The sequence below is a fragment of the Ciconia boyciana genome, chromosome 9, assembly GCF_034638445.1.
Source record: "Ciconia boyciana chromosome 9, ASM3463844v1, whole genome shotgun sequence".
NCBI classification, from domain to species: Eukaryota; Metazoa; Chordata; class Aves; order Ciconiiformes; family Ciconiidae; genus Ciconia; species Ciconia boyciana.
Genome location: NC_132942.1, coordinates 35,601,116 through 35,614,379, shown reverse-complemented (window position 1 = coordinate 35,614,379; position 13,264 = coordinate 35,601,116). Strand labels below are relative to the sequence as shown.

General features: G+C 42.8%; 1 protein-coding gene across 3 annotated transcripts in view; it reads left to right on the top strand.

Moving 5' to 3' along the window:
• Nucleotides 1–4,544: 4,544 nt before the first annotated feature.
• The window catches only part of GARRE1 (granule associated Rac and RHOG effector 1), a 60,970-nt gene continuing 52,250 nt past the window's right edge, over nt 4,545–13,264 (top strand). For 2 of the 3 annotated variants that reach the window (XM_072872223.1, XM_072872221.1), the window contains exon 1: nt 4,545–4,614. The gene's annotated coding sequence lies outside the window, so the exon portion shown is untranslated. Of the gene's footprint in view, nt 4,615–10,466; nt 10,550–13,264 lie in introns of those variants that run through there. The other variant, XM_072872222.1, reaches the window with a different exon arrangement.

Below are 13,264 nucleotides of genomic sequence, written 5' to 3'. Positions count from 1 at the left end.
ATCGTATGTCACTCTTACAAAACATTCTTACTTGTTGGCTACTTTTTGGAAGGGCTATTTGCTGTCAATCAAGTGACAAGTTCTGCTTATAATAATGGTGATGACATCAGACCTGCAGAAGAGAAGATTAGTATGGGGAGTCTAAATATATAAACTAGAAGGTCATGGGACACATCCAACGTCAATTGAAGTCAATGGCCTCCATTCACTTTGCTCAAAACTGGACTGATCCATGTAGGATTAAGGGATTTATATATATATATATTTATTTTCCCTATAGGCAGTATCATTGCCTTGCAGCCTAGGATTTTTTAAGGTGACCTGGATCTTTGATTTGTCTGACAAGAAAAGGTAATTGTCCCTATTTTTATGTGGCCATATATAGTCAGTCATCTTCACTCTTTCCAAAGTGGGACTTGCTCTGTGGAGGTAACGGGCAAGAATTTTTCCAAACAGCAGGCTGGGGGCTCTAACCACGCATTTCTATTGCCATTTGGTAGTGTTTACAAAGAAGCTGGGCGAGAGGCCAATTCTCATTTTAAGCCTCAGGTTGGACACAATGGTCGGTCAATGTACTGAGGGGTATAAAGCATAGGTCAGCAGCTTTCCTGTCAGGCAGCAAATAACTAAATTTCACTTGTCTGAAATAGGATTTTAGTTGTCCAGGGCTGCAGGACAAAAGGACTGTTCTCACCCTGACAGCTGGAATGGATGATTTGTGAAATGTATTTTTAGAACTCTTATTTGCCTACGCTTATGCCTTCATTGTCAAACATTCAGACAGCAAGAACAAGTTAGGCTACAAGCCACGAGGACTGTGACATACTGTACAAACTGTATAACACATCTAGATCTAAACCTGCATTTTCATCACTTCTAACCCTCCAACTGCAAATAAACAGTCCAAATATTAATGCAACACTACTGCTGTTCTTCCTGTACTTCCACATACTATCCCTATAGCATTCACAGTAATTAGTAACGACAAAGGGGAAATTACTGCTGATACAATAGGACATTAGTGATCAAGCCTGTTTCCCAAAATCACCCTGTCTTTCCCCACATTTCCTTTTCCTAAACATATCTCTGTCTGATTAACAGAAAAAAGAATCTCTTGTGAATTAGCTTTTTCCTTTAACAAGGCAACGCACTCTTGAGGGATTTTATTACTAACATTCATCCTCCTAATCTTATCCCACACCTTGCTGATACACATATCCTCATTAACATTTGCACATGGCTATTGTGCCAGTGCTGCTTTTTTTCCGAGCTAATGATTTCTTCCTCCTACAGCCCATGACATCAAGTTGCACTCATAATACATTTCAAAGCTGGTTTCCTCTTTCTCTAAACAACATTGTTACATTTTTTGTTTAAACAGTGCACTGGTTTCCTTCCCTTTCTATTCAATGGAGGTCTCGGAAAGCACTTTTGTCATATACGTAACATTGATAGGAAAATCATAAATATAACTGAATACATCTATTCTATGCTGATTTACATATGGCTTTACTAATTAGTTAATCATACTACCATCTTTCAAAATATTTAGAATTCACAAAATAAAAAAAATAGAATATTCAGTATAAATATAGCATTGTAAGTGTTCAGGAAAATAATTTTAATGTACAATGTCACAACAGATATCTCCACTATGTATTTTCTGGTCCTTAAGAGTTTCCTCTTTATTCTGCACTGGTTATTATGCACTTCTGCTGAATTGAGTGTTTTCATACTCTGTTCATATTAAGAAGTGTGAACTTCCTATTTATTTCTCAGTCTGTCTTAAATTCTTACCATCTGGTTACGACATATTAGCTTTAAGGCTAGGATTCTTACCAGTCTTCTGTGCCTTTATGCTCTTAATCTATAAACTTCATCTGCAATAAATTTCAGATTAAATGTCTGATCTTTAGAGACAGTTATGTGTTAAAAGTTGTTATACAGCACTGTAAAAAAATTATAATAATATGTAAATAAATCCGGCAAGGCAAAATAAAAAATACGCTTATTGTGTGTAACTCCACTATTAGTGTTGACAGAACCAAATTCTGCACAGATCCACTGAATACAATTAAATCACCAGGATAACAAAATACAGAGCAGATTTGAACACCTCCTGTTAGTGTGAAAGAACATGTTTGTGCATTGTATTGAACTGTAAGACTACGTCTGTAGAACAAATTTCTGCCTGTGAATACAGTATGCTTTAATAAGTGTGGCTTATATAGTTTTGGGATCTATTGGTAAAACTGCATGTTGGTAAAACATACAGCGCTATTAGAAAAAGTTCTGGTGGATGGCCATCAGCTAGTGCAATATAATTTGCCAGCTATTCATCAGGGCAGGAGATTGTTGTGATCCTGTAAGCATGATCCTGTATCATGCTCTTCATGTGACCAAGAACTGCAAGGTAACGTGGCTTGGAGAGCAGAAGGGTTTCTGGAGAGCAGAACAGTTTGCAGGTGGGAAATGTCAATAGCTCACCAGGGATTCTAGACTGCTTTTTGGACAGGCCTGGACTGGACATGCAACAAGACTCAAGTGCAAGTGGTAATGTTTGCCTTAGTAACTCCTGATGGTTTGCTTCTTCCTACAATAGTCCCCAGCACTGCTCTGCGCTGGCTACGTGACACAACACAAGAGCAGCACTTGAGCTCCTGGAGACCTGCTTGCAGCTAAAAAGCTCCAGACTCACCATGCTGCTTCCCAAGGGTAGGAAATGCAAGTATCCCTAAAAATGCATGTGTGGTTGTGTGTTAATCTCTCTCTCTTCATTCTTTAAAAAAACCCCAGACAACACAAAAACAAAAAACAGGAGGTATTTTGTGGGGGTTTTTTTATTACTTTTAAGGTGTAGCCTCAGTATCTGGCCTGGGAGGAAGGAAAATCCATCCCAGTATTTTATTTTCTCTTTCCCTTCCTCTTTGGCTCTTTCCGACCTCCTTTACACTCAGTTTTTCCACTTCATACCTATACTTCCTTCCAATCAAAAACTTGTTGAAACCCCATCAGAGTCTTTTTTAAAATCAATGTTTCATCTACCATTTAGTTAAAAGCAGCAAAAAAAAAAAAAAGAAAAAAGGTACCTTCTCCAGCCCTTTATTGCATTCTTCCAGTACAAAGAATACTCTGACACCCCTCTCTCTTGAAGGAGCCAACAATATGACAGCCTTCTGTTCCCTTGCATGCTTTCCAAGTATTTCTCAGGTATCTCTTAATTTGAGGACTAAATTTACTAGGAAGAGACATGCTTAGTAGACATGCAAGAATCAGAAAAGTTCGGAGGGAACACACTGATGATAAGCCCAGTCTGCCAGCAACCATCTGTTACGGAGAAGGAAACAAAGCCACAGATTGCTCCTAGGCAGCTCCCCACAGACACTACTTGAGGACTATTTCTAGCTTGTGGCTAGAAGGTATCCAATAAATTGACAATTTCACTTCTTCCCACGGAGTTTTCTGATTAGCAGCACTGAAACTGGTGGAAATTACTGTTATTTTATCTTTATTAGTATCATATCCAAGTGTGTGGGTTTGGGTTTTTTTTGGGGGAGGGGGGGATTACAGCCAGATGATCAGATGCTTAGCCCTGTGACAAAATTTTTTCTTACATATATTCCAACAATTTTTAACTACTCTCCTACAATTACACATTACCTTATTTTCTAACTTCTACCAGACATTCCTGCACGTTATTAAATGCTTGTTCCATTTCAAATGTAAGATTCTAAATAAGCCTTGGAAATAAAAAATAATCACTTTCTAATAAGAAAGACGGGATTAACAGAAGACTATTTCTATGGAAATAGGATTTGAAAATCCATCGTACTGCACAGCAAACTTTTCTGTATAAAATCTGCGTTAAGCCTGAGAAATAGTAACAAACCAGTTTAAACTCACACAGCAAAGCCATCATAGACCAGGCCTGTTTCTAAACAATTCCTAAAGCTGGTAGCACCGTGACAATTATGTTCAATTTGAGATAATTTTTGTGCATTTTACCTAATTCGCAAATAAACCCATTTAACAGCAGTGTTGAATTCTGCAGTTTCTCCAGCTAGCCGTTTTGAACGGAAGAGGAATACAGTACTTTGCCGGTGCCACTGGCGATCTCCATCACGAACTGCTCTACCGAGGAAGGACACTGGTACCTGACCGCAAAACAGCAGAATGAGAAACCTCATTATTTTAACCACGTATAAAATATTCACTGATTCCCCCCCCGTTCTCCCCTTTTCTTCTGCCTGGCGGTCCCTCTCCCCCGTTCCCCTGCACGCCTCGCAGCCGCGGCCCCTCCCGGGCGGTCCCTGTCACACCCGCACTGGGACAACCCCCCGTGCCCCTGGCGACACCCCCGTCCCAGGGGACCCCCGGTGCCGCCGCTGCCCGCCCCCTCCTCCTCCTCCTCGCTGCCTCCTGCCCGCCACCCCCTGCCCTTCCCTCACCCCTCAGCCGGCAGCCGCCCGCCCTCTCCCGCCTTCCCCTTCCCGCTGTCACTCGCGGCTCCGCCCGCCCCCTCGCCCGGCCCCTCCCCGGCGCCCGGCGGAGGAGCCGCCGTTTCCGGAGTACACAGAGTGGGGCTGGCCGCGCGGCGGGGGCTGTCGCGGGCAGGTGAGTGAGCGCCGCCGCCGAGCCCCTGCTCCCGCCGACCGGCCTTCCCCCGGCCCCGCGGCGCGGGCTGTCCCCGGCCGCTGCCCGCGGGCGCCGGGGGGCCGGCAGCAGCCCCGCAGCCCGGCCGGCGGGGCCCTGGCGGTGCGAGGCACCGGGCTGGCATGGACGGCGTTACCGCCGCTCCTCCCTCCCTCCCCGGGCGCCGAGGGCGACGGGGCGCGGAGGCGGGCAGCCAGCGCCCTGCGGCCGCTCGGGGGAGCCCCCCGGGCCGCGGCGGGGGGCGCCGGCAGGGGCTGGGAGGAGGCGCCGGCGGCGCCCGCGAGGAGCCCCGGCCGGGGGGAGGGCGGCGGCGGTGCCCCGGGGCGCGGCCCGGGGGGGTTGTCGCCGCGCTTCCTCGGCGGGGCCGGGCCGGGCCGGCCCTGTGGCGGCGGGGGCAGCCTCGGTACGGCGCGGGCGCGCAGCCCGGGGCGGTGGCGAGGCTGCGGCGGCGAGGCTGCGGCCGCCCCCCTCCCCCCCCCTTCCCGCCGCCGTGACCCGTGTGCGGGCTGCCCGGGGAGCGCGGCGGGGGCCGGGACTGCGCCTGCGGGAATTCCTGCGCACCTTCCTGCTAAATAGTGACCCGCGGCCGCCCGGGGCGCCAGCCTGCCCCGGCCCGGCGGCGAGACCCCGCCGCGGGGGCCTCGCCTCGGCGCTGCCCTGGCCCGGCCGGGCGCCGCCAGCTCCCGTTGGTGCGGCGGCCCCGCTGGCCGTGCGGGCCTCCCGGGCGGTGCCGGCGGGACCTGCCCCTCGGGAGGGTTGTAGCGTCGGCCTCCCGAAAGCACACCTCGTCGCGGTGCCCGCCGCGGGTTTTCTTCGCGCCCCCCGGCCCGAAGGCCTGCGGGGAGGTGCGTCTCCTTCTTGGCGGCCACCGCAGCGGGCTGCGCTTGTACAGATTTTTCACCTGATGCTAACTGAAAGTGCGGTTTGTTGTTATCTGGCCTTATGTTTAGTACGCGGTATGCATATGGTACCTGCAAGCAGAAGAGGATAACTCATTTTGGGCTGTAGCTTAAAACTTTGCAAATATACCTTTGCTTCTCCCTGCTTGGGTTTTATCGTTTGCATGGAGAGGAAGTGGCACAGGTATATATTTGTCAGGTGGATGTTGTCTTAGAAAGTTGAAAGATCTTGTTTGTTTGTTTTACATGAGATTATAAACCTTGTTACAAGTATAAATCGGCCATTGTTATTATCATTACTGGTTTTATAGAGGAACAGATGTCTGGATGTCTTGAAGAGTGGCGTACGTCAGTCGTGCGTAGCTGCAATAAACTGCTTGGCTTTTCAGAGTTGGTCAGCCTGTGGCTCTGGAGGCACATGCAGCTGGCAAAAGGTTGAGGCTTGGTTCCCAAAATGGCACTGCATCTTGTAACCGCTGGTGTGGCTGTTGGATAACCTCAAATCTAGAGGTTGGGGAAAAGGTCGCTGTGGATTTGAAGGCTGTTGTTGCTTGATGTTTCTGTTTTCTCAGCCCTTTTGCTGCCCTGCAAAAGGGCAGTGGTGTTCTTGAGGAACTGTTGTTGTTTTCTGTGGGTGATGCGTGGCTGAGGCTCTCTTGGTACGCTCCCCTTCCCTCACTTCTCCGAGGTATGTGATATGTGTTGTGTAGCTCCCAGCCACATGAAGGTTTTGGTATACAGCTCACGGGATCAGGAGTGTTGGCTGATCTTGGTATATGCACAGGTGCTGTTTGTGTATCATGGGTATCAACGTGATTTTGCACTTGGCTGGAGTCTTCTACTAGGCAACGTCTCTACAGAAGATAAGCTGGACCCGTCTTCTGTAAAGAATTGCTGTTTTTCCAACTTCAAGACTTGCACAAGGTTTTATTTTCTTCCTTTATTTTCTGTTCTGTACTTTCCCTCCTAGAAGAAAGGACTTTCTAAGTATTTAATCTATGGTTGTGAAGAAGGTATGTTTCAGGTCAACATACGCATTTCTGGTGCTTCATGAAACCTTTGTGGTGTGAGGAACCAGGCTGGAAGCAGCATGGAGCCGCTGCTTCCCATGCCTCTTGTGGTACTGCTTCCTAGGTCAGTGTAAGGCATTAATCCTTCTGTTTGCGTTTCTCATTCTGAATCAGGAGTTACTCAGGGGTGTTAGGAGCCTAGAAATAATGCATACAGGGAATATTTTTCTAGTCGAAAGTCTCTTCTGAGACTCTGAAATTTGATTAACAGGTAAATAATCCTTCATAGAAAGTCATATGAAAGTATCTGCTACAAATGTTTAAAAGACAAGTCTAGGTTTCTTCTGCTTAGATATCAACTTATATTTGATCACTTGAATATTTTTCCACTTGAATTTTATTTTTCTGTGAGTGTTTTTTCCTGCTCTCTCCGACCTGAGAACTCTCTTCCCCAGTTCTTCCCACTAGTTATTACTTTTCAACACCTCTTCTTCCCCAGCATACAAATGACGGCCAGTTTCTCTTTGCAGCAAAACAACTGTATTTTTGCCGTCCTATAAGGTATAAGTAAGCTTCCCTTTATACCCTGAGCTGACTGTAGTTTTAAGTGCTGCCACTTGCCTCTCGTTACTCAAAACAGGATTGTGTGAAGAGATTGTGTGCTGCTGCTTTTGTTTATATGGTAGTACTGTAATAGGAAAAGACTTTTCCTGGTACAATGAATGCTGGTACACCAGAAATCCTGCTAATGATAGTGATTAATGGGTGCCGCTCAAAATAGCTATCACTGCTGATATGACTAATTGTGCCATATGAAAAGAGCTCCTTTATTCCCAGTAATCTCAAGGTGTTTCTACAGTTTTAGAGAAATGCCTGATCTGTGCAGACAGATAAATGCACAGTGAAATGCAGAACTTGCAGTGAGGTATGGCAGTTCTTTTAAGAGCTTGCTGCTATGCTGCAAAACCACTTGGGGCTGAAAATGAAGAATGTCTTCTTGTGGTTATTGTAGGTAGATAGAATATTATTACTGGAATTGGATGTTAGCCAGAGCAACACCCTACATGTTGCAAACAATGCCAGGGTATTGTTAATAGCTATAGAAGGGGTTTTATGTCATACATGAAAGATGACATTTCCAGCAGCATGGGTAACTTCGTCATAGAACGTTGTGCTGGGGCTGGCTCAGAGGGCAGCTGGCTCTGCTAGGCTTGACAAAATCTGCATTATAATCGCACCGGTCCTCCTAGAGCTTGGTGATATGTCTGGATTAGTGTTTCTTAACCTTCATTGGCCTTTGGGTAACAACAATTTATTAGTAATGTGCCGCAGGCAATCTTGTGCTCTCCAGGCAATATCATATTCCTGGTTCTGTTTAGATTTTGTACGTATTGTGGCTGAAAGCAACGCTGGAAGCTTATATGGGGACTGCAGATCTAAACCGTAGAAGGTGCTGTTTCTTGATATCTGTAAAATCTGAAGTTCTGTCTGACAGGATGAAAAAATATTTTGAAATAAGTAGAATTTGTTAAAGATGAGTTCCAAACTCACTGAGAAGAAGCTAATAGTAGTTGCGTTTTCTTGTGCCTCAGGCTTTGTGTGGGTTTATTCTCTTCTGCTGTTTCTGTACCTCAAGATAATTTTATGGCAGGAGGGGTTTACATGTTATCCCTTCTGGCCCCAAAGAAACTGTTAAAGTGTGTGTGGGGAGTAGGAGGCATTCATTTCACAAATACTGCTTCGCACATTAATTGCTGATTTGGTCCGATATGATCCCAGTCTTCTAGTGTTCTGTGAATAAACCATTTTGGTCCAGTCCTTGAATTTTTCCAAAACAGTAATTAAAAAAAGAAAAAAAAATTTTTTTTTTTCCTGTGAAACTTCAAAAAGATGACGTTGTTGTTAACTAACTGTGTTTCACTTTGAAGTGCTCTAATATGACATGACAAATTATTTTGAGAACTGTGGTCTTGAAATATCAATCTTGTCTTACTCTGCTGTAATTAATGAAGATTAGCATGTTGATTATTTAAGATAAATTTTGGGGGATTGATCTGTGTGGTTCTATTAAGGTCATAAACTTTGCATGAGGCAAACCGACTCCCAGGGACCTGGGCTGGGGCAAGAAAGAGGGGGGTGTGTGTGGGAAACAGCAGAATAGAGGGTCTAGAAATGCTCGTTAGGCTTTGAAGAATGAAAGAAAAGGGCTGAAAAGGGGAATGCGAAGTACTCCAGGTGTGGCTGGGGGAATCCTGAGATGTCTGAGTGAAGACCAGCATGGGTGTATCTGAGGTGGGAGTAACTGAGGCTCTGTGAGGCTTTGAGGCGCGTTCAAGAGCCTTTATAGCAAGTCAGACATTTTTCCAGCTGTGGTATTGCATACCATTGGTGGTACATTGGCCTCAGTCTAATGATAACATACAGCAGCTTATCAGGCCAAGCACCTATTACAACTTTCTGTTAAAACAATTCAAGTTTGAAGTGGGATATTCTAGGGCTTTGCTTTGAAGAACTGTTTTCACGAAGGAAATAAATATTCTCCCTTCTAAGGAAAGCCCTCATAGGAGAACATGGTAGCACTAATAGATAGAATTTTTGCTGTATTAGCTAAAAAGCAAACAAAAGCTTTAAAAAGTTTTTGCTGTAAAGTAGCTATCTGTGTTTTTTAAAATAAATTTTTACCTTGTGTGTTTTTACTGTTAGGGTCACATCAGAGAAAATAATTCTTTAGGAAACATCTTTACAATACCTCCCTAAATTGTGACCAATTCCTGCTTATGTTTTCGGTAAAATTTTCTCCTTGAAATGACTGGTGCATATTTTGTGTTTTAGGCTAGCTGCATTTTCATTGTCTTGCAACATAGCTATATTCCTTCTTTGTGGTTTTTAGTTTCTTGCTTTTCTAACAGTTTTCTGCTTTTTAAGTGGTTAGGGTTTTTTGGTCAATGTGACTTGTTTTGTTTTATCTAGTCATGTTTCAGTGGGGTACTTGTCAGATGCTAACGTTTTCTGGTAAGCATTTCTGTACAATAGCATTGCAAAAGGCAGATTATTTTGAAAATTTCAACCCGAAGATCCCTCCACCACCTTGTCAGCCACCCCTTCTCAGGTTTAGATATTCTATTTTTGTTCTTTCCTTGACACTACGTGTGTGTTGGTTAGAAAGTTATAAGGGAACATGTCAACTGGCTGTTTAATAACAGTATTTTAGGTGTGATTCTTGTTTAGTTGTGCGCTCAAAGTTGACATTTAAATGGTACAGTCCAATTACAGAAAATTCCTCACGGGCTCTGTGCAGTGTACCCTACAATCTGGGAATGGAACAAAACTCCTCAACTTAAACAGTTTCTGAATGTAAGGGAAAGTTTGTTTCCCTTGATAGAAATAATAATATTTGTTTTATTCGTGAATGCTTTATTCTAACATGCTGTATTTTGGGAACTTTAAAGCAGTGTAGGAAATGTGTTGTAGAGGAGAGGGTAGGAGAAGAATAGGAAGAAAGGACTGTGATGGACCTTTTCTCCACTTACTTTTCCACAGGCATCCCTAGTGTGATTCACTTGTGTGCGAGTTATCTAGCAATGAAAAATGTCTTTAATCCTGTCAGTAACTGAGTGTTTTTAGTTTCCCAAGTAGATTACGTCACTGTGATAACTTGGTATGTTTGTGAGTTTCTGGATGGTATTGGGAATTCTTCTGGATTTACTGGGGTAAAATTAGATCCTTTGAAGCATGTCCACATGGTCTGTCTGATACCAGGATATTCAGAGCAATGTTCCTAGGTTTGTTTTTTTATTTATGAAAGTTGAACTTCCTGCTCTTCTGTACAGATTACAAAACATAGCTGGTTGTGCCGTAGAACAAGAGTTTGAGTCCAAGCACAAGAGCTTCCTCAGAGAAAGAAAAAGCACCTGAATGTCTACAGCTCACATTCCAGAAGAATCTGGAGATCTTTTAAGTGTTGCTTCCTAAAAGTCTAAGTACAAGGTAATATTTTTAAAAGTTCCTTAAAAATACTTGAAGCTGGCGATCTCATCCTGAAGAATCTAGATGTTCTTTTTATGTGGCCCAGCATATAACAGAAATGCTGAAAACCAGTGAAAGCTGTGGTGACTAGAAAGGACAGACACAGAAACACTCTTCTTGTTGAAAGACTTTTCTTGTGTCTGCATCCTCACAGCTTGAGTAAAAGATTGAGTTATCACAGGGGAGAGATCACTTTGGGTAAATGTAATTCTATGCCAGACTCCAAAAGATTTGAGGAACATAATCTCTTTCTGTTGAGTGTTTCAAAATTTTTCTCAGAATGCTATTTGCAAGTCTTGCACCAGATGGTATTATGTAGAAGGAGGAAGAATACAAGGAGGAGGAGGCTACCTAAAAATTTCATTCTTCCAGATGTATATGTTCTTCTACATGCATCTTGCAGGGTAACTTCAATGTAGGATGAGTTCATAATCTCCAAATGCTCAGAAGAAACCATGTTTGTCAAATTAAGGTAAAAATGAATGCAGGTTTTCATCATTTGTTAAAGGCACCTGTGTTTAGTAAAAGATGGAAAGATCCTGAGGATAGGAGATTTTTTTTGGTGGGAGGGACGAATTGCAATATTGCCTGCTGTTGAATGGTCTGCAGTTCTTTGTCCAAGCAGGAATTGAAGGCCAGGTGGTGTAGAATAGTGTTAACAAAAACTGTGCAAATATGTTGTTACAGAATCCAGCTTCATCAGTGCGTGTTTCATAGCTCCAGAATAAACTTTATTTAGCCTCTTACCAAAGACATAGTTAGATATTTGTGGTTTTTTGGCTGAGCAACACAGTTTGCAAATATTTAAATAATAAGGTAATAAGATATACCTTTTTTCCTACATGAGATGACCATTTACAAGCAGGTGATGTAATCAAGAACTTTAATATGGTGCTGAAAAACAGGTCTGCTGCTAAATATGCATGTATCATTTAGAAAAGCTAAAACCTTTCATTTATTAAATAAAAAGCAAAAGAGAATGAAAAAAGTGTAATATTTGGTAGTGACTGGAATTTTGTTTTACTGAGTTCAGTTCTGAGTAGTGCAAATGCAATCATCAATACTGCCAGGTTGCTGCTGCTACTGTCAGCAGGAAAGCAGAGGTTTGAGTGGATACTCGTACATTCTTCATCTACAGAGAGCAAACTGGGCGTACTTTAACTCATAGTGGAGTACAAATAAACTGTCATTCTACCAGTGTAGATGCACAAGTTACGATACAAGCAAGGCTAAGTTTTTGGTTGTATTATGACTTGCACTTCTGTTTTAGCTATTTTTGAAGAGAAGTTGCTGAAGTTTATGTATAGAAGAACAGGGTAGGTTAACTAAAAATTAAATTTCCTAAATTAATGCAAGTGGAAGCGGACTTTTAATTCTGTGGCTTATTTTTCTTAAGAGACTTCCGTGCTGATGAAAACTGTAAAGGGTGCTGGAAGGAAATGCCAATTATTCGAACAAAACCCTGAAAAGAAGAGCACATATACTGTTATTGGGAATATGCTTGGTTCTGTATTAAAAAGTTGGAAGAGTCCTTACTCAAAGAACTTCCAGTCTTTCTGTCTGTCTTGTGTGGCTTTCAGGAAGAGAATGAAAACATTTTCTCTCAAGCAATCCTATTAGATCTCATAATAAACTTCTTTGTCTAAATGTTGCAGTAATTTCCAGGGCAACAGATTGTGATGTTGAATTCAGCACTTTGACCTCATTTCAGGTCCAAAGAGGAGTGAGTATGGTAAAGTTTTAGACAAGTTATTACAAAATAACTTTGGTAATTAGCAAACTTTGTATAACATTTGGCCATGAATTTAATATTGGTTTGTTCACAAGTTCTTCTTAGGAAAGGTATTCTACAGATCCAAGTTATCAACCCTAATTTAAATGTTGCCTTTCCTATAATATTTGGTCTTAAAACTGAAATAGTAATTTGGGTCATGGGACAGCATATGGTCTAGTTTGGCAGTCTTTGGTCAAGTGCACTTACTGCTTTATCCGTGTAGAGAAGTGGTACATCTGACCTGCGCTGTTTTGAAATTAATCTGTTGCTTGGTTTTGTGGTTAGAAAAGATCCTGGTCTGGTTAAGTGAAATCTATTGCTCTGCAGATGTTGCTGGACATGAAATCTGTTGAAAACCACTAATGATACATTTTTTGTTTTTATATAGGAATGTTACATTTTTGTGGTGATGGATTGGTATGATAGAGTAAATCTGTAGTTGACACACAAGACTTAGGGAAATGATTTTTGGGGAAAAGTGCATTTTCTTCCTTTGAAGACATAGCAGGAAAATAGTTTTTTTCTTTTTTCCATTTTAGTTTCTGGAACAGTTGGGTTTTAGGAGGTTTGATTAGGATTGTCTGATACAGTCAGACAAATTAATAGCAGACAATGATTTACCTCTTAATTATGTTTCTCCTGAACAGGTGTTAAAAGATTCTAGCTCTTCTCTCATGCTACCTTCTCTTTCCATATCATGGTGATCATGAGGGCTGCAGAGGTCCCTTTCAAATCATAGATGCTGTCTTTCAGGCATCAGGAGGTGTTTTTATCACCGAATCTCGTAACACTGTTTAAGTTGTTGCTGGGCAGATGTCAGAGAGTTACTACTGCAAAACCTTTCATGGTGTCCTTGATTCTGGATGCTTTTCTGAAGAGTATGCTTTAATCAGACACATTGT